Source organism: Dendrobates tinctorius, unplaced genomic scaffold (genome assembly GCF_039654945.1).
Source record: "Dendrobates tinctorius isolate UK_male_01 unplaced genomic scaffold, ASM3965494v1 ptg000059l, whole genome shotgun sequence".
Classification (NCBI taxonomy): Eukaryota; Metazoa; Chordata; class Amphibia; order Anura; family Dendrobatidae; genus Dendrobates; species Dendrobates tinctorius.
The window spans coordinates 15879943-15901694 of NW_027361727.1; the positions used below are offsets into that span (position 1 = coordinate 15879943).

Sequence of the window (21752 nt, forward strand, 5' to 3'; positions counted from 1 at the left end):
AAGGGCGGGAAGCTCAGAGCGGGAGGAGATCGTCCTGCTGCTCTCTAGTAGTCTCCTGGCGCAGCTCCTGAGGGAGGGAAACAAATACACACTCGGCCGCCATTGGAAAGCCTCACAGGTACCAGAGAGATGGTTGTATGCTCTGAGGGGCCATAGAGAGTCAGTGGCTCTGTGGAGGGAGGCGTGGAAGAGTGTACTATGGAAAGGGCTGTACAGGGAAAGAAGATGATAGTGGATAGCATTTTGGCTTTATGTGGCGACCCTTGAAATTTAGGAAAGGAATTTGCTGGTCTTGATGAATGCGAGGGGGCGCCACATATTGTCTGGAAATGTGAACGAAAACGATGAGGTGAAATCTGAACAAAATGGCCGAAGGCAGCACAATTCCAAACACTACAGAGCAGGTACACCCCAACCCAGACACAAAACCTAGGCATCAAACAAGAAAAAACAAAGGTAAACCACCCGTGTCTCTCGTGCTACAAGAAAAAACGAAGGTAAGCCACCTGTGTGTGTCTCATGCAAAGCAAGCCCAGTCAGTGTATAGTATGTACATTGAGTCAGGCACATCTGCAGCAAAACCACAGATGTAAAAAAGATCTGCGGACTTGATGTGGGTGCAAGAAACGCTGCAGATCAGGAGGAGGGAAGTGGCTGTGTGCAGGTGACTACGTGAATCTGGGGCAGTGTGTAGGCAGGCATCGTCCTATGGGACTGCAGGTCCCATCCGGCTATGATTGCTACAGTGACAGCATTAGTGGATTATCTGACAGTAGTAGTCCAATCATCTGGCTAATGTGTTGAATAGTAAAAAAAAAAAAATACACACATAAAGTACACATACTCGCCATATATAGCTAATCAATGATGCCGTCGATCACCTGAAAAAAATAATAAACAATATACTCCCTATTCCAACGTAATCCATTTAATAACGATTGTCCCACGACGATCTACCAAGGAGAGCTGTCACATCAGCAGATGCGACCGTTTTCCAGGGGCTCCCGGTGGACAGTGACAGAGATAATCCTCCACACTATCACTCTGCCGCCAATGGGTCATCGGAGTTCATCCTGTCACTTACAGCACCGCTGTGAGAAAATTGTCACAACAGTGGTGCCCTAAAGTGAGAGCCTGAACTCCAATGATACACTGCGGGAGGGTTGTCTCCGGTCCGTGTGTCACTGGAGGCTCTGTAGAGAGGTCTGCTGATGTGACTTCTCTATATGGGAGATCGTCGTGGGACAATCGTTATTAAAGGGATTACGTCGGACCAGGGAGTATACTGTTGGTTTATTATTTTGTTTTTTTTTACAGGAGATTGATGGCTTCGAGGAATTAGGCATACAATAAAAGATGGAAATCTGTGTGGTGTCTTATTTCATTAAAAGATGTTTTCCTGGCTGTGTCTTTTTTAACCCATTAATAACTATAGGATTAGTAATGGATAGGCATCTTATTGATGCCTCTCCATTACTAACTAGTCTTGATGTCACCTTACAATACAAAGGTGACATTAACTCCTTATTACCCTATATGCCACCGCTACACAGCAGTGGAAAGAGAGAGGCTAAGTGCCGGAATTGTCGCATCTTAGAGATGCGCCACTTCTAGGGCGGCTGTGAGCTGGTGTTTGTAGCCGGGGGGGGGCAATATCCATGGCCCCTTCCTAAGCTATGAATATCAGCCTGCTGCTGTCTGCACAGCTTTTCTGGCTATTAATTATAGGGGGACCCCACGTCTTTTTTGGGGGTGTCCCCCTAGTTTAATAGACAGTAAAGGCTAAATATACGAGCTGCGGGCTGATATTCATAGTCTGGGAAGATACGTGCGCATTAAACCCTTCCCAGGCTATAAACATGGGCCCCCAGTCGCTGGCTTTCCCTCTCTAGCGCAGAACATTGTGCGGGGGCCCACGCCATTTTTTTTCTCAAATTAAACATTTTGTTAGGCCGGGGTCACACTTGTGAGAAACTCGCATTCGTCTTGCACCTCAATACTCGGCACTGCCGCCAGCACTCATGGCCGGAGTGTGCGCCTTCATGTATATCTATGCAGCTGAACGCTCCAGTCTGAGTGCCGGCGGTAGTGCAGAGTATTGAAGTGCGAGACTCGTGAAACTCCAGTTTCTTGCAGGTGTGACGCCGGCCTAACGCAGATTTTTTTCTATATTATCTATTCTTCAATGGAGTATGCACAATAAGAGGTTGGACAAAGAAATGACCTCACAATTCTTTTTTTTATTAAATAATAGATCTTTAGATTACAAATCCGTGTGGATTTTTACCTGCGTTTTCTGCCAAGAGATGCAGAATCTGCACAGAAAATTCCACAGGCAAATCCGCAACGTGTGCACTAGGGTGACCGGATCTCATATGGGGGGGGGGAAAATGTCAGAATCTTGTTCGTCTGGACCCCACAAAACGATTCCCCTTTCCAGATATTGAGAGAGCCAAAATTTGAGCTCGATCAAACGACGTTAACCCGTGCCGCTCGTCGCTCAAAGTTTGAAAAAATCCAAATTGAGGTATTTTAAGATTTAGGTATTTTGCATAGTCTGTTAGACTATGAAGAATGTGACAACAACATTGCAGAAATAGCCCTGACCAAATTTTCGAACCATTTGTGGTATTTGAATGCAGAGTTGGTGGGATTATCGTTTTTTGATCCCACCATTACAGACAATGAAAAGTTGTTAATGGCTAATAAATTGCTCAGTAGCACAGATGAACCATCAGAGCACGCTAACCTACATGAGTTGATAATTTTACATAGTTATCTAATCTATTCTAGAGCTTTTGTTAAAGTAGTTTTTGAAACGTCAGAATACAATGCTCGGTATTTGCTTACAACTTGCAGGACATATTGCTTTTGTTCTTCATCTTTTGTCAGAAGGTCGTTAAAGTCGGTTACTTCCTACCTATTTTAATTTTTCTTTCCTAACTTTTGGATTTACAACCCTAGCGTGCTCTGATGGTTCATCTGTGCTACTGAGCAATTTATTAGCCATTAACAACTTTTCATTGTCTGTAATGGTGGGATCAAAAAACGATAATCCCACCAACTCTGCATTCAAATACCACAAATGGTTCGAAAATTTGGTCAGGGCTATTTCTGCAATGTTCTTTATAGTCTAACAGACTATGCAAAATACCTAAATCTTAAAATACCTCAATTTGGATTTTTTCAAACTTTGAGCGACGAGCGGCACGGGTTAACGTTGTTTGATCGAGCTCAAATTTTGGCGATCTCAATATCTGGAAAGGGGAATCGTTTTGTGGGGTCCAGACGGACAAAATTCCGACATCGATTTTTTTTTTTGCGGTCACCCTAGCGTGCACATACCCTAAGGCCGCTATTTGCTTGTGAAATGCCATTGACAGCACCAGGGGTTAAAAAAATATGGACGGTGACAACACTGATCGTGGCTGATGCAGCAAGTTGTCAGCTATAGTGTGCAGGCGACAGCTGCTGGATTGTCACCTGTATGGAGGTGATATTCTCTTACATCTCAGGTCAGTTAAAAGACGTATTGATGGTCATTAACTAGAGTTGAGCGACTTGTTTTTTTAGGGTCGCGTTTCGTTTCGTGAAACCCGACTTTTCCAAAAGTCGGGTCGAGCAAGATCGTCCGATTATAGGGAAAAGTCGGGGTCGTCCCGAAACACGAAACCCAATGTAAGTCAATGGGGAATAAAAGTCGGCAGTGAGAGGAGGACAGGAAACACACCTACAGTGCCCATTTGAATGCCAAAAGCATCAATTCTTACTTAAGCTTGTCAACCTTAATTAACTTCATAATACAAGTTACGCACTGAAAAATGGGGGTTATTTGGCTAAAGTTGTGGGGGGGGGGGGGGGGAGGGCTGGCTGCAGGTTTTCATGTGCCCTGGGCGAAAGAGCGCCCCTTTAACACATACCACAACTCATCATGCTCCGATACGGCAGATAAATAGCGGTATAGTACAATGAAAAATACCTCACTTTTTACATCTCATGACGAGGCCCATCTATTTCTCCATTTCAGAATCATTGGTCCCATATAATGTTTGAAACAGTATATGATGAGCTCCACATAATGCTACAGTATATGTTGGTCCCCATGGATGAAGCTCCACTGTCTTATGGGCCCAAATAATGCTCCAAACATAATGGGCCCCATTTCTAATGCTCTAGTGTATAATGGGCCCTGTAAATGCTGCTCCAGTGTCTGATGTCCACCTTTGGAATGTTCCAGTGTATGGTGGGCCCCATCTATCATTCTCCAGAGTATAGTGCTCCCCAAAAATTGCTGTCCCAACATTGAAAACAATCAAATAAGTCTCCTCGCTAGGGAATCCCTGTACTTGTCTGGACAGGTGCTGTAGCTTGCTTAACAGCTCGCCAGCCGTTCTCACGCCCAGTATGGATTACACGTGATTGCACAAAGGTGAGAAAGGGTACCGTATCCCCAGATAACATGTATGGATAGCGTACACATTCAAAATATGTCTCAGGAGGCAGGCTCAGACGGTGTTAGGCCCAGTATGGATTGCACGTGATTGCACAAAGGTTAGAAAGGGTACCGTATCCCCGGATAACATGTATGGATTGCGTACACATTCAAAATATATGTCTATACAGCATGAGGCAGGCTCAGACGGTGTTAGGCCCAGTATGGATTGCACGTGATTGCACAAAGGTTAGAAAGGGTACCGTATCCCCGGATAACATGTATGGATAGCGTACACATTCAAAATATATGTCTATACAGCATGAGGCAGGCTCAGACGGTGTTAGGCCCAGTATGGATTGCACGTGATTGCACAAAGGTTAGAAAGGGTACCGTATCCCTGGATAACGTATGGATAGCGTACACATTCAAAATATATGTCTCAGGAGGCAGGCTCAGACGGTGTCAGGCACAGTATGGATTTGACGGCCCAGATTACACAGCGGAGGAGCAGGGAGAGGTAAAGATTGCAAATGCTGGGGCCCTGCCCGAGCAACGGGGGCCCACTCGTGGGCGTCGGTACTGGCACTGGGCCCCTCATAGTACAGCGGTGTGTCTGACGGCGGGTGTGCACCACCACCGTCAGACACACTTGATTGCACTATGAGGGACCCTGTGCCAGTGCCTGCGCCCAAGAGTCGGCCTACCCACCTGTCCAGGGCAACGGCACTCGCACGGTGTCGTGCGGTAGGTGGTGACCCCGGCCATGGGGGGGGGAGGCAGCACAGTTAGGAAGTTTTAGAAAGTGGCATATGTTGATGTTGGACATTCAGCTGATGCAAAAGGCGAAATAGGTGAAGTACCAGGAAGAGGTGGACCAAAGCAAGCCATTTTTCTGTCACCCTATGTGTCATCAGGGGAAGGTGGGACAAAATCCTTGGAAACCCATGCGTGGTTCATTTTAATGAAGGTTAGATCATCCACATTTTGGGTTGACAGACGGGTCCTTTTTTCTGTCAGGATTGATCCAGCTGCACTGAAGACTCGTTCCGATAGCACACTTGCAGCTGGGCAAGCGAGCTCCTGTAAGGCATATTGTGCCAATTCAGGCCAGGTGTCCAGTTTAGCGGCCCAATAGTCAAAGGGGAATGACCTGTGTGGGAGAACATCGATATGGGAGGAAAAGTAGTTTGTTACCATAGTTGGCAACTGCTGTCTCCTGTCACTTTCCATCGATGCAGTATTACCAGTTGTGTGAGCGGTATTTGAAAAATCAGTCCACAACATTGTCATGAAACCCCTGTCTCCAACGCCACTTCTGCTGTGTGCACCACGAACACCTCTGCCAAGCTGCCCCCGGCCCGTACGGCTCGTGTGAGAACCATCACCGCTGCTGTGTGCTGGGAATGCCTCAAGCAACCGATTTACCAGAGTTGCTTGTTTATTAGCCAATATTAGGTCAAGGTTCTCCTGTGGCATGATGTTTTGTAATTTGCCTTTATAGCGTGGATCCAGGATGCTGGCCAACCAGTAGTCGTCATCGTTCATCATTTTGGCAATGCGGGGGTCCCTTTTTAGGATCTGCAAGGCATAATCTGACATGTGGGCCAATGTTCCCGGTGTCAATGATGCACTGCGAGTGCTGGGTGGAGGAGCACTTTCTGGCAAATCCACATCCCTCCAGTCACGCACAAACCCTGTACCAGACCTTGCCACGCCAACATTTTCACTTGCCCCACGAGATGCATCCTCCTCCCCTAAGTAATCATCCCCATCATCCTCCTCCTCTTCTTCCTCCACCTCGTCCAGGAGAGGTCCCTGAGCAGACAATGGCTGAATGTCATCAAGGATTCCCTCCTCCTCTTCCTCCTCATCAACATTGGCTGCAGACGCCTGCTCCTTAAGGTGCGTCAAAGTTTGCATGAGCAGACGCATAAGTGGGATGCTCATGCTTAGGATGGCGTCGTCTGCGCTTACCAGCCGTGTGCATTCCTCAAAACACTGAAGGACTTTAAAAAGGTCTTTCAGCTTCGACCACTGCACACCTGTCAACTCCATGTCTGCTCTCAAAGTGCCTGGCCGTGTATCCTCCCACAAATGCAATATGGCCTGCCTCTGCTCGCACAGCCGCTCCACCATGTGCAGGGTGGAGTTCCACCTTGTTGCAATGTCGATAATGAGGCGGTGGTTGGGAAGGTGGAGCAATCGCTGCAGCTTCTGCATACGAACGGAGTGTACAGGCGACCGGCGGATGTGCGCGCACAGTCTTCGCACCTTCTGGAGCAGGGCTGTTAACTCCGGATAATTTTTGAGGAAGCACTGCACCACCAGGTTCAAGGTGTGAGCCAAGCAAGGTATGTGGCTGAGTTTTGAAAGGGCTATGGCTGCCACAAAATTACGGCCGTTATCACTAACTACCTTGCCTGCCTCAAGATGTACACTGCCCAGCCATGACTCAGTTTGTCGCTTCAAGTACTCGGCCAGCACCTCGGCGGTGTGTCTGTCGCCCAAACACATCATCTGCAACACAGCCTGCTGACGCTTTCCACTAGCTGCTCGATAGGGGGACACATCGTGTGCAACAGTGGCAGCTGCAGATGAATTGCTCGTACGACTGCGCTCTGTGGACGAGCTTTCGCTTCTGGAGGAGGAGGAGGGTCGAACGCCTACAGCCAACTGTTTCCTATACCGTGGGCTAGGCAGCACTGTCCCACCACCGCTGTCCCCTGTGGACCCTGCATCCACCACATTAACCCAGTGCGCAGTGATGGACACGTAACGGCCCTGGCCATGCCGACTGGACCATGCATCAGTTGTGAGGTGCACCTTTCCGCTCACTGACTGCTTGAGTGCATGGACAATGCGGTCTTTCACATGATGGTGGAGAGCTGGGATGGCTTTGCGAGAGAAGAAGTGGCGACTGGGTAGGTCATAGCGTGGTACTGCATAGGCCATGAGTTCGCGGAAAGCTGTGCTTTCCACCAACCGAAAGGGCATCATCTCAAACGAGATTAGTTTGGCAATGTGGGCGTTCAAACCCAGTGTACGCGGATGAGAGACTGAGTACTTTCTTGACCTACTCATAGTGTCTGGGAGGGTGAGCTGGACTTGAGAGCTGCATATGGTGGAAGTAGCGGTGGACAGGGCGGACTGAGAGAGGGTTGATGATGGTGATGGAGTTGGTGTTCTTTCTGATTGCCTAGAATCAGTCTTTCGTTGATATAACAGTGGGATTCCCTGACTGCTGTGGCCTTGCAACAACACCTCAACATTTGCTGCTGTGCTAACCGGTGGGCTTACAGTGGGGGAAACAATGTAGCGTTGCTGACTACCTTCGTTGTGATCAGTTGCACATGTGGCACTTGAGGTTTGGTGTTGTGTCCACGCTTGCAAGTGCATGCTGGTTAAATGTCTAAGCATGCAACTGGTATTCAAATTTTTCAGATTTTTCCCTCGGCTAAAGGTCTTTGCGCACTTCTTACAGATAACCTTGGCCTGATCATGAGGTTTTTGTTCAAAAAAGTGCCACACTGCACTCTTCCTACTTTGGCAGACATTTTGCGGCCTAGCACGCTGTGATCTTTTGACCCTCTGGACAAGCTGTCCAGCAACTCTTTTGATGTTTGGAACCTGTCTTTGGAGTGCTCCGGGCCTGCCAGATAACAGCTGTTGCGATGTCGATGTCTGCTGTGGATGCTCCTCATCTGAGCTATTGGAAGCAGCACCCTCTTCCCCCAATGGATGCCAATCTGGGTCAACAACTGGGTCATCCATCACCTCCTCTTCTATGTCATGTGCACCTTCCTCTGTGTCACCGTGTATGGTGGTATAGTGTGCGGGAAGGGGCACCTGAGTCTCATCAGGGTCAGAATCTGGCTCTGTACACTGCGAGGACAATGTAGTGCTCTGAGTGAATGTACCAGCAGAATCATCCATCAGCAGCTGTGCATCAGTGCACTCCATGTCAGATTCATCTTGGCCTGGGTAATTCACCATTTCACTTGATAATCCAGGCATGGTATGTGAAAACAGCTCCATGGAGTAATCAGTAGTATGGCCTGCGTCATCCTTCAATCTTGGTTGGGGTGAAGGACACAAGGAAAGGTGTGGTTCATGAACATAAGCCTCCAATGACGACTCAGTGCTTTTACTTTTTACAACTGAAGAAGAGGAGGCGATAGAGCTGGAGGCTGAGTCAGCAATGTAAGACAAAACTTTTTCCTGATGCTCTGGCTTTAAAAGCGGTTTGCCAACTCCTAGAAAACTAAGCGTTCGAGGCCTTATGTAGCCAGACGATGACGCAGGCTCAACACCTCCTGCATTCGGTCCTATTTTGCTCTTGCCACTACCATCAGATCCACCACCAACACCATCATTACCAGCTGCCAACCCCCGCCCAATTCCACGGCCTCTTCCACCAGCCTTCCTCATTTTTGGTAGAAATGTAGACAAAATCCAACAAACTATATAGTATGTAAAACAAGGTGTCTATAGGACAGGGGAGATTTTGAATTTCTGCACACACTTTTGGATTGTGTGAGGCCCACTGATATCTGAGCGCTATGTGACAGGCTCGATGGCACAGCTGTGACCTAAGTGACTAGAGAATAAGTGAGATTTTGAATCTCTGCACACACTTTTGGACACTGGACACTTTTGGATTGTGTGAGGCCCACTGATATCTGAGCGCTATGTGACAGGCTCGATGGCACAGCTGTGACCTAAGTGACTAGAGGATAAGTGAGAGTTTGAATCTCTGCACACACTTTTGGACACTGGACACTTTTGGATTGTGTGAGGCCCACTGATATCTGAGCGCTATGTGACAGGTTCGATGGCACAGCTGTGACCTAAGCGACTAGAGAATAAGTGAGATTTTGAATCTCTGCACACACTTTTGGACACTGGACACTTTTGGATTGTGTGAGGCCCACTGATATCTGAGCGCTATGTGACAAGCTCGATGGCACAGCTGTGACCTAAGTGACTAGAGAATAAGTGAGATTTTGAATCTCTGCACACACTTTTGGACACTGGACACTTTTGGATTGTGTGAGGCCCAATGAATATCTGAGCGCTATGTGACAGGCTCGATGGCACAGCTGTGACCTAAGTGACTAGAGGATAAGTGAGATTTTGAATCTCTGCACACACTTTTGGACACTGGACACTTTTGGATTGTGTGAGGCCCAATGAATATCTGAGCGCTATGTGACAAGCTCGATGGCACAGCTGTGACCTAAGTGACTAGAGGATAAGTGAGAGTTTGAATCTCTGCACACACTTTTGGACACTGGACACTTTTGGATTGTGTGAGGCCCAATGAATATCTGAGCGCTATGTGACAAGCTCGATGGCACAGCTGTGACCTAAGTGACTAGAGAATAAGTGAGATTTTGAATCTCTGCACACACTTTTGGACACTGGACACTTTTGGATTGTGTGAGGCCCAATGAATATCTGAGCGCTATGTGACAAGCTCGATGGCACAGCTGTGACCTAAGTGAGTAGAGGATAAGTGAGAGTTTGAATCTCAGCACACACTTTTGGACACTGGACACTTTTGGATTGTTTGAGGCCCAATGAATATCTGAGCGCTATGTGACAAGCTCGATGGCACAGCTGTGACCTAAGTGACTAGAGAATAAGTGAGATTTTGAATCTCTGCACACACTTTTGGACACTGGACACTTTTGGATTGTGTGAGGCCCAATGAATATCTGAGCGCTATGTGACAAGCTCGATGGCACAGCTGTGACCTAAGTGACTAGAGGATAAGTGAGAGTTTGAATCTCTGCACACACTTTTGGACACTGGACACTTTTGGATTGTGTGAGGCCCAATGAATATCTGAGCGCTATGTGACAAGCTCGATGGCACAGCTGTGACCTAAGTGACTAGAGAATAAGTGAGATTTTGAATCTCTGCACACACTTTTGGACACTGGACACTTTTGGATTGTGTGAGGCCCAATGAATATCTGAGCGCTATGTGACAGGCTCGATGGCACAGCTGTGACCTAAGTGACTAGAGAATAAGTGAGATTTTGAATCTCTGCACACACTTTTGGACACTGGACACTTTTGGATTGTGTGAGACCCAATGAATATCTGAGCGCTATGTGACAGGCTCGATGGCACAGCTGTGACCTAAGTGACTAGAGGATAAGTGAGAGTTTGAATCTCTGCACACACTTTTGGACACTGGACACTTTTGGATTGTGTGAGGCCCAATGAATATCTGAGCGCTATGTGACAAGCTCGATGGCACAGCTGTGACCTAAGTGACTAGAGGATAAGGGAGATTGGATTGCTTTTAAAAAAGCAGTTTGCGGAGCAGTGGGTAAACAGCAATGCCAGCCTGTCAGGAAGCCTTAAAAGGCAGCCCAACAACCAACACCACTGATACACCACTATATAGCCTCCCCTTGCACTGCACACAGTGACTGGTGTGTTGTGCAGGCCAAATTGCTATCAGCAGCAGAAGCAGTTTTTTTTTCTTCTCAGCAGGACAAAAAAAAAAATTGGGATTGCTTTTAAAAAAGCAGTTTGAGGCCCAATGAATATCTGAGCGCTATGTGACAGGCTCGATGGCACAGCTGTGACCAAAGTGACTAGAGGATAAGGGAGATTGGATTGCTTTTAAAAAAGCAGTTTGCGGAGCAGTGGGTAAACAGCAATGCCAGCCTGTCAGGAAGCCTTAGAAGGCAGCCCAACAACCAACACCACTGATACACCACTATATAGCCTCCCCTTTGATAGGAACTGAAGGAGTTAAATTGAGTTCTGTCTATGTTGCATTCTCTTGTTTAAAACCTTATCTGTTCTTCGAGGAGATGTCTCAGACATCTCCCTTGTGAACCAAGGTCAAATACCTCTGCTTTTTCGCCTAAATGACTTTCTTTGTCTAAAACAAGTTGTAAAATCATTTGTACTGCGCATGTCTGTAAAATGTTTAAATTCTTTACTATAAAAGACGGAAGCCTAACTGATAAGCCAGAGGCGTCTTGGAGGCATCCTGAGTGGTATTATACAGCTGGTGTCTGTGTAGTTCTTCTCCACGGAGCTGATTTAATTAGAGACATATGATGCTTCACACCCAAGAACATCGGTCCTTCAGATGAAAGAGTAATCTGAGGGATCCCGACACCTTGCACTGCACACACAGTGACTGGTGTGTTGTGCAGGCCAAATCGCTAGCAGCAGAAGCAGTTTTTTGGTCTTCTTCCCTGCCTAACGCTCTCCCTACAGAATCAGCAGCAACCTCTCCCTATACTGAGATCGGCAGAAGTAAGATGGCGGTCGGCGTGCACGCCCTTTTATACCCCCTGTGACGCCCACCAAAGCAAGCCAATCACTTGCATGCCCTTCTGAAAGATGGTGGTGACCCGTGCCTATGTCATCACGTTGCCCACAGTGTCCGTGGATCCTGATTGGCTGAAAAAGAGCGCAAAACAAACTTTTGAAACGCGACTTTGGCGCGTAAGTCGCCGACCTCGTGGCCGACCTCATCCTAGGGTCGGGTTTCGTTTCATGAAACCCGACTTTGCCAAAAGTCGGCGACTTTTGAATTTTTTCGACCCGTTTCGCTCAACTCTATCATTAACGGGTTGAAAGCCCATTTTCAATTTTAATGTGGGGAAAAAAAAAGGTTTTTTTACTCGTGTTAGACGTTAACCTGAGCTTAAAAAAAGGTTGCACTAAGTTTCAGACTGCGATCTCTAAATCCTTATAAGAAATTTGCAGTCTGCTTGTAGTTACTTATTTTTGTCACAAAACTCAAGATAAAAAGCGGACGGCACCGCTGTTACCGTGTAACTTCAAATGATGTGCGGCATACAGAAGTCCAGCAGCTGGGAATCTCGGGTGCCAGACCTGGAAACAGTCAATCCTGGGAATCCATGCAAAGAGAAGAGGTCGCACTCATCGAGATGAAAGTTTCACATATCATGAACACGTCAAGTCGGGGGAGTGACATAAGGAGTGCAAGAAAGGCTGACAACGGCCGTTTCGCGCTACTCGAGCGCTTCAACGGGTCAAAAGTATAAATACAACTTACTGCACAAGCAGAAAAATGGTTACATCGAGGGATAAATTACAATGCATATTCATATATTGAAGACTACTGTTATTTTCATATGTCGAAAACTACTATTTTTTTCTTATGGAAAACATCTACAATCATATGTATCCAGAGACCAAACTGTCTCACTATTATTGTATCGAACTATTAATATACTCACAGAGAAAGAGAAAAAAAAAAAAAATTTTTGAGAGAATTTTTTTGAAAAAAATTTTTTTTTTCTCTTTCTCTGAGTATATTAATAGTTCGATACAATAATAGTGAGACAGTTTGGTCTCTGGATACATATGATTGTAGATGTTTTCCATAAGAAAAAAGAAAAAAATAGTAGTTTTCGACATATGAAAATAACAGTAGTATGTTGTAATGCTTTGTATGTTGTAATGCATCTCAGCATGTTTTTAATTCACTAATGTCACTTAGACAGCAGCTGTGGAGGGAGGAGGTACGGAGTGATGTGATTTCCATATGAACCCGGCACTTCCCCCCCACTGTTTGACCCGTTGAAGCGCTCGAGTAGCGCGAAACGGCCGTTGTCAGCCTTTTTTGCACTCCTTATGTCACTCCCCGACTTGACATGTTCATGATATGTCAATAAATCAGTGAAACTTTCATCTCGATGAGTGCAACCTCTTCTCTTTGCATGGAATACTTATTTTTGTGTACTGTAGGATGTAGGCATATCACTCCCAGTCATACATGCTGAATATGGTGTCTGTGTGTATAAGAGGTTGCTGCCTTCAGTAAATTTAATATATGTGCATTGCTTCATACTTGTACCGGTTACACCTCATGTTCAACACATGAGAGATCTCTTCCATGGTGTGACAGACACTGATGCTAGGATTGTGCGATTTCCTGCTCTCAGGCATAATCTGCTATGGGTGTCATCCTTTCTCTCTACATAAACACAGCCAGTGTGGTGCACCCACTCCCCTTGCAGGCTGCCATGTGGGTGCTTTTATGCTGACGTTCCATCTTGATACAGTATTGCCAGACTGATCTGCCCAGAGGGCATTTGGCTATTTTTTTCAATTTAAACTAAGTATCTCTTCCAATTAATGCTGCTTCACATATTCTCAGAGCAAGGAGAAAATAACGTGGTTAAAGGGAATCTGTCACCTCATTTTTGGCCCCGCCATCAGGGGCTTATCTACAGCATTCTGTAATGCTGTAGATAAGCCCCTGATGTAACCTGAAAGATAAGAAAAACGAGTTATATTATACTCGGGGTTCGGTCCGATGGGTGTTGCAGTCCGGCGCCTCTCATCTTCTAGCGATGACGTCCTCCTTCTTGCTTCTGCTGTAGCTCCTGCGAAGGCATACTATATCTGCCCTATTGAGGGCAGAGTACTGCAGTGCACAGGCGCCGGGAAAGGTCAGAGAGGTCCGGCGCTTGCACACTGCAGTACTTTACTCTGCCCTCAACAGGGCAGATAAAGTTCGCCTGCGCAGGAGCCGCGTCAGAAGTATGAATGAGGACATCATCGCTAGAAGATGGGAGGCGCCGGACCCCGACACCCACCGGACCACACCCCCCGGTGAGTATAATCTAACTCGTTTTTCTTATCTTTCAGATTACATCGGGGGCTTATCTACAGCATTACAGAATGCTGTAGATAAGCCCCTGATGGCCTTGGCCGCATCTCATAGGGCAAAAATGAGGTGACAGATTCCCTTTAAAACAGGCACCAGGAGACCAGTTGGCAGGTGCCTGATGGAGTCAGATTGACTCTGAAACACTTTCACAAAATAAATACCCTTTTACCTAATACCAGCTCCGGTCTCCCGCTACCTGGCACTCTTTGAAACACGTTATTTTCCCCTTGCTCTGGCTTTTTGATTCCTGGCTACCATCCTAGATCATGTGGAAGCAGCAGCAGTTCCCAGGAGATTGATCATTATACCTCTATCAGTGTTGTGCCTGCTGCAGAACACCCTTACGTGAGCACATTACCACTCACCTAGTCTATTCATCACTGGTTAGGAGCGCTCGCATTTCTTTTTTATTACAGCTTCACTTATTTTAGAACAGTTTTTATTTCCTTTTTTAAATATTTTTATTGAATTTTAAAAGACATAACAAGGGGGAAAGGAGAGGGGGGTAACAATGGGAAGGGGGAGGGAATCAATAAAAATTAGAGAACTCTGACAAATTTCTCCAGTTAGCAGTGTAACAAGGTTACAATATTACATTATACAGGGTGGGCCATTCATATGGATACACCTAAATAAAATGGGAATGGTTGGTGATATCAACTTCCTGTTTGTGACACATTAGTATATGGGAGGGGGGAAACTTTTCAAGATGGGTGGAGACCATGGTGGCCATTTTGGATCCAACTTTATGTTTTACAATTGGAAGAGGGTCATGTGACACATCAAACTTATTGAGAATTTCACAAGAAAAACAATAGTCTGCTTTGTTTTAACGTAAGTTTATTATTTCATGAGTTACTTACAAGTTTATGACCACTTATAAACTCTGTTCAAAGTGCTGCCCGTTTTGTTGGATTGTCAATGCAACCCTCTTCTCCCACTCTTGACACACTGATTTAAACATCACAGAAGAAATGCTGGTCTAAGGGGGTCAGATTCCTTGTAGGAATGCTCGGACCTGACACCCATAATGTGGCGGTGCACCATCTTGCTGGAAAAACTCAGGGAACGTGCCATCTTCAGTGCATAGAGAAGGCAACACATCATCATGTAGCAATTTCAGATATCCAGTGGCATTGAGGTTTCCATTGATGAAGCATGGTCCCATTATTTCTGTACCCCATATACCACACCATACCATCAATTATGGGTGTCAGGTTCGAGCATTTCTACATGAACAGTTTCCTGGAAAGTGGATTTGTCGTTGTGGGCCAGTTGAAAGGCCACCAAGGTCTCCCAATCTAACCCCCATAGACTTTTATCTTTGGGGGTCATCTGAAGGCAATTGTCTATGCTGTGAAGATACGAGATATGCAGCATCTGAAACAATGGATACTGGAAGCCTGTGCTAGCATTTCTTCTGCGGTGTTGCTATCAATGTGTCAAGAGAGGGAGAAGAGCACTTTGAACACTTTTTATAAGTGGTCATAAACTTGTAAATAACTCATGAAAGAATAAAGTCACGTTAAAACCAAGCACACCATTGTTTTTGTTGTGAAATTCTCAATAAGTTTGATGTGTCAAATGACCCTCTTCCCACTGAAAAAAATAAAGTTGGATCCAAAATGGCTGACTTCAAAATGGCCGCCATGGTCACCACCCATCTGGAAAAGTTTTCCCCCCTCCCATATACTAATGTGCCACAAACAGGAAGTTGATATCACCAACCATTCCCATTTTATTTAGGTGTATCCATATAAATGGCCCACCGTGTACTTCTGGACAGGTATAGTACTTAATTATAAGGAACAAAGGGAAGGAACAAAAAGAAAAAATGTAGGCAAGTATACTGGTCATATTCGTCCACAGATATCTTTAAAATAACTCATGAATTATGAAATTGATTTCCATAACTCCCATTTCCTAGTGTATTTATACAGTTATTATTAATAGCGAACCTCCACTCTAGGGAGCTACAAAGGGACAGTACAAAGACCTTTCTAATGATCTTTTTATTCTTAGACCTGTGACGGGGACAAGGGGGCATCCTCTACGTCTGGAGGAAAGAAGGTTTAAAGGGAATCTGTCACCCCTTTTTTGAGATATATAATGATATCATTCAATTGTGTGTCACATAAGGATTCTCTTAGTACTTTTGCTTCCCCCTGACCCCGCACCTTTCATGCATAAATACCTTTTTTATATCGGTTCTGATGTATGTAAACTGCCGCTGTCCGGTCCGCTGGGCGGGCTTATTCACCTGTCCCCCCCTCCCTGTATTGCTCTACGCATTTCTTCTTGTGTAGAGCAAGACAGGGAGGGGGGGAGCAGTTGAATTAGCCCCGCCCATCGGACCGGACAGTGACAGTTTACATACATCTGAACTGATATAAAAAAGGTATTTATGCATGAAAGGTGCAGGGTCAGGGGGAAGCAAAAGTACTAAGAGAATCCCCTTGGGGGGTCTAGTTTCCAAAATGAAAAGATACGGATGATATATTTGATCGAAGGATCAACGTGCTCCATGTCGACAGAGAGAAGTGCCCTCTGAGAGGTAATCAGAAAGCTATTAGTAAAAGAGTTTATATGTTGTGAAACATGCGTCCAAAGGGCTTTAATTTTAGAGCAACCCCAAAATATGTGGTATAGATTTCCCTGCAGTCCGCAGTTCCTCCAACATAGTGGTGAATGGTCATGACTTACATGTGATAATCTGATAGAGGTATAAATACCACCTTGCCAACAGATTAAAGAATGACTCATGAAGAATCACTGAGATATTATAGGCATAGGTAACACTGATATCACTGTCCCATTGATCAATCTTCGAGTGATATTAAGGTCAGACTCCCACCTTTTCATGTATACATTCCTAAGAGTAGTAACATCTTTGTTGAAATAGTTGTAAAGATTTTTTTCAACTCCAAGTATTTTTATTGTTTGTGTTACATAACAGTAAAGAGATAATTTCAACATTCATTGTTTTACTATTATAAAGTTTTTGTATACTGTCCTTTAAGATTGTGAATAGCACCAATTCAGAGGAGGGACAGTTTTTCTTTCCTACCCCCTCCCTTAGTTCCAAAATTATGTTTCAATCGCTAACAAAGAGCACCCAATATGCTATGTTTTTTTTTCAACCAACTTGAAATATACCATAGACCTCTGGGGGCATATGCATTTTCTCCTCTATGACTCTGGCCAATGAAAAAGTCATAGGCGAAAAAGCCCCTCCCCCCAATAAAGAATGACAAATCTATAGCCCGGATTAGCATATTTGCACCCCGCAGTTGTCGCATCCCTTTTTGCTGTGGGAGCGCCGGAGCATAGAAGATCAGCAGCATTGGAGGTTCAAAGCACAGGAGAAAAGCATTTTAATGCATCGCCTGTAACACAATCAGGTCCGGAGCTCCAGCACTGCTGCTCTCCTGAGCTCCCACATCAGGAAGGGATGCAGCAACTGTGGAGATCTCAGCGTGGTCATGTGAGACAAATCTCATCTCAGGAGAACACACTGAACCAGGCTGGAGCTGTGTACTCTGTGGGTTTGTGTTTTCCCCTCTATAACGTGGTCGTGTTGATTGGACAGTATTACATAGGAGAAAAAGCAAATGCCCACAGAGAAGGTCCATGGTATGCGTTCAGTGGGTCGAAAGGAAAATGTGCATATTGAGAGCTTTTTATTACATGGGGGTATAACTTTGAAATGGAAGGGAATAGAAGAAAAAGAAAATCTGTTCTGGAATAAATGGAGCAGCAGAAATTGGAGGAGAAATCAGTATAAATTAAAAAATCCAGTGAAAGGCCCTCTAAAAAGAATGCAAAGGCACTGATGCCCCATAGACACTAAATGAAGTGTCGAGCACATGCTCAACTCATACCAAATGTAAAAACTTCCCCTTAGTGTCTGATGAACGGGATCCAGTGATCACACATTTTAACCTATCCTGTGGGCCACTATGAGAAAACGTCTTTACTTAAATAAAGGGATACATTTTTTTTAAGCCCAGGCTAGTACAATAGTGAAATATAAAACACATAATATAGCATCCAAATTGAAGAAGGAATGAGAGGTATTAATATATCTATACATATATATTGATTACTGCAGGTACTGACAAATATATCTTTTTATCTTTTTTATTATTTGTGTAAACAATTTAGAAGCGTATGGAAACACGACATTGTGAAATGATATTTTTATTTTAATGCCCAAAAGTTTAAAAGAAACACTTGCTTCTCTCTTAAAATCATTTACAGTTTTTTTTTATATCATAGTCATCTATAACAAATGTTTTATTGAGGGGTTGACTAGGCTTATGACACGTCATTAATATCACATTGGGTCTGACACCGAGCACCGTCTCTGCCAGCTGTTTTAAGTCGGATGTACAAAGTGAATGGAGCTGGTCATTCTCAAGAGTTGCCGAGAATAGGAGCTGAGCTGCAGTTTTCAGTAATAGCGACTACACAGTGAACTGTGCCTTGTGTTTCGGCTTCATTTAATGTTTATATCCAGCCACTGCCAGAGTCCAACCGATCTGAAAATGATGACCTGTCTGAGGATCGGTCCTCCTGGTCAACCCCAAAGTTATGTTAATTAAAAGCAAAAATGGATATTGAAAAAAAAAGCAATGATAATGTAGTAAAACTTTACTTAAAACAATGATTGAAGCCAGACAGCACCTGTCATAAAGAAAATACATCTTTAACTGCAATTTATCTCCCAAATTGACCATACACAGAGACAAACGCACTATAAAAATATTCATCTCATTAAACAATGTAACAAAGTTCAGGGAAAATTATAGTATTCTATCATTAAAAATTAGCATGGTTTATTGTAATATTATATTGTAAGACATGTTTATAAATGTTTCATCTATCTATCACTATGCATAGGAGTGCGTAAATCATAAAAATGAAATTGCAAAACAATAATAAATACCAGTATTTCTTAAGTTCAACACAATAATAATAATAATATCACAAAATTAACACAATGAAGAGAGTAGTGTGTATGTTTTATAATACCAATGAGACTTCACTTCAAATATTAATCTAACATTTTAATGAACATCATCAAAAATCCAGTTCCATCTTAAACACGATTGTATTAATGTGCTTATAGATACATACGTGTATAAGTGAGATAATTGTATGGAGAGCAAAAACTTACTACAGTATGAATGTTGCTGAATATTAATTAGCATCTAATTAAACCACTTTTTAGATTAAATTAGGGTTGTACCAAATTTATTTATAATTTCCTTTTTTTTTTTTTTTCTTATTTCATAGCAGGGTATTATGGGAGCTTGGATATAATTACCCAACACTGTTAAAGGGAATTTATCGCTTAATATTTTGTCTTTCATGTCACTTTATTGAACCCATGATAGACCCGATACAAGGGATTACTTTCCCTTCCTATAGAGAGAATGATTGTGTTTGCAGAGTTGGAGTCAAAGTGTCTGTGTATAACAATGCCGAATCAATGTGCTGCCACTGCATTAGCTGGGAGGTCCCTTGGTAGTACTGCTGGAGCAGATTAAAAAATACACTACAGGGTGTCTTTCCAGTCTGAACAGAATTTTTCACACCAGCGGAAGGGAGAGCTATGTTGTGAAATGGAGGTACCAGGAGGAAACCCTCAAACATGGGGAGAACATGCAAACTCCTTGCAGATGTTGTCCTTTGTGGCATTTGAACTTCTGTGCTAACCACTGAGCCACTGTGCTGCACGTCACATGTTGTGTCATACACACTTGTTTTTGACAAGTATTCTTGAGTTTAGTCTACGGAGTTTTGACGACTTATTGCGTGCGTCTCAGTCCCATTGTACATTCTCGGTGACTGTTCCTGTGGCTGTCAGGAAGGGGGGGGAGAGGAGGTGAGCTATGTCATTCACCTATTGTCAATGGTGAATCTTGTCCTTTCTGCCTCAACTTTTATTACATTTTACATTGGTGTTAGCTTTCATTGCAATTTTGCCATCTGATGATAATAAGATGAGTTTTGAAAAATGATCTCTGAAAACAAAAGGAAATGTCAACCTATTAGGTTCTCTGATCCATGTGAAAACTGTAATACATCACATCCGGCAGAGTAAACGTAACTTTTTATTTGTTTCTCTAAGGTAAGATTTAAACTAATAATATATTGTACAATTTTATGTTAAACATTGAACCCCACTTATCAAATGACATGGTCTGCTCCTTGTGTTTGTGAAATAACCACAACCTATGGAAATAAACTTAGAGTGAATCTGTCACCAGGTTTTTGCAGTGTAATCTGAGAGCAGCAAGATGTAGGGGCTGAGATACTGATTCCAGGAATGTCTCACTTGCTAGGCTGTGTGTTGTTTCAATAAAATAATTGTTTTATCAGCAGGAGATTATCACTATAGGACTAGGTGTCTCACACCTCCTAGTCAAAACCCCGTCCCAACCACTGATTGGTAACTTTCTGTCAATCAGTGCTGTGGGCGGGGTTATACAAAGCTCAGCACTCAGAGCACTGCTAAATCTGCAGCAGAGAAAACTGTGTTTGTATCACAACTACTGCACTCTATCCTCACATCATGCTACTCTTAAATGTAGACAAAAACCTCTTAAAAGGTAGAAAAAAAAACCTCTTACATGTGGTATAAAAATATTTTAAATTGTTAATATGAAATCATTGCTAATTTAAAGGGTTCCTCAAAGTGAAAAAATAAATTTCAATGTAGTCTCAAAGCAGTGAGGTGAAAGGTACTTCTCTGTGTCATGGATTTATGAATTGTTCCCTATACTTAAGAGGATAACGTGCTAATCACAGGGAGAATGACCGCAATTACCCTCAGTGACTCTGAGGACAGCCCTGTTTGAAGGGAGCTGAAGTCCAGCTTGTGCTCCTCCGTTCCATTCACCGTCTCTGCGACAAGCAGAGGTAGCCAATTTTTTTTTAAAATTTGGCCTGTCCTTAACGGGAATCTGTAACCAGTTTTGAGCGATATAAGTTACAGCCATCATTTTTCAGGGCTGATATACAGCATTTTGTATATCGACCTGTAAGAGAAGAAAAATAACTTTTATTATACTCGGTCACCTGTGGGGCGGTCCGGTCCAAGGGGTGTCGCTGGTCTTGGTCTGGTGCCTCCAATCTTGATTCAATGCTGTCCTCCTTCTTGCTTCGTGTAGATGATGCGTCCCTGCATCATCCACACAGTCTCCTTGGCATTGCGATACTGCGCAGGTGTACTTCTCTGCCATGTTGAGGGCAGAGCAAAGTACAGCAGTGCTCAGGCATCGTGGCTCTTTGACCTTTCCCGGTACCTGCACACTGCAGTAGTTTTCTTTGCCCTCAACAGGGCAGAGAAGTTCGCCTGCACAGGAACGCGACATGAAGCATGCAGGAGAATGGCATTGCATGAAGATGGGAGGCGCCGGACCAGGACCAGCGACATCCCTCGGACTGGACCGCCTTACAGGTGAGTATAATAATAGTTATTTTTTTTCTCTTAGGCTATGTGCACAGGTTGCGGATTTTGATGCGTTTCCGTAGCCTTTTTGGACACACGGAATTGCATCATATACGCAGTGTAGTGCACCAGCAATGTAAGTCAATGGGGAAATTGAGAATTGATGTGCATATGCTGTGG

At 44.2% G+C, this 21752-nt stretch overlaps 1 long non-coding RNA gene across 5 annotated transcripts in view; it reads left to right on the forward strand.

The window, feature by feature from the left end:
- Positions 1–6: 6 nt before the first annotated feature.
- LOC141092369 (uncharacterized) overlaps positions 7–21752 on the forward strand; it is a 198384-nt gene continuing 176638 nt past the window's right edge. For all 5 annotated transcript variants that reach the window (XR_012232779.1, XR_012232776.1, XR_012232775.1 and 2 more), the window contains exon 1: positions 7–118. This is a non-coding gene — a long non-coding RNA (uncharacterized lncRNA). The remainder of the gene's footprint in view (positions 119–21752) is intronic.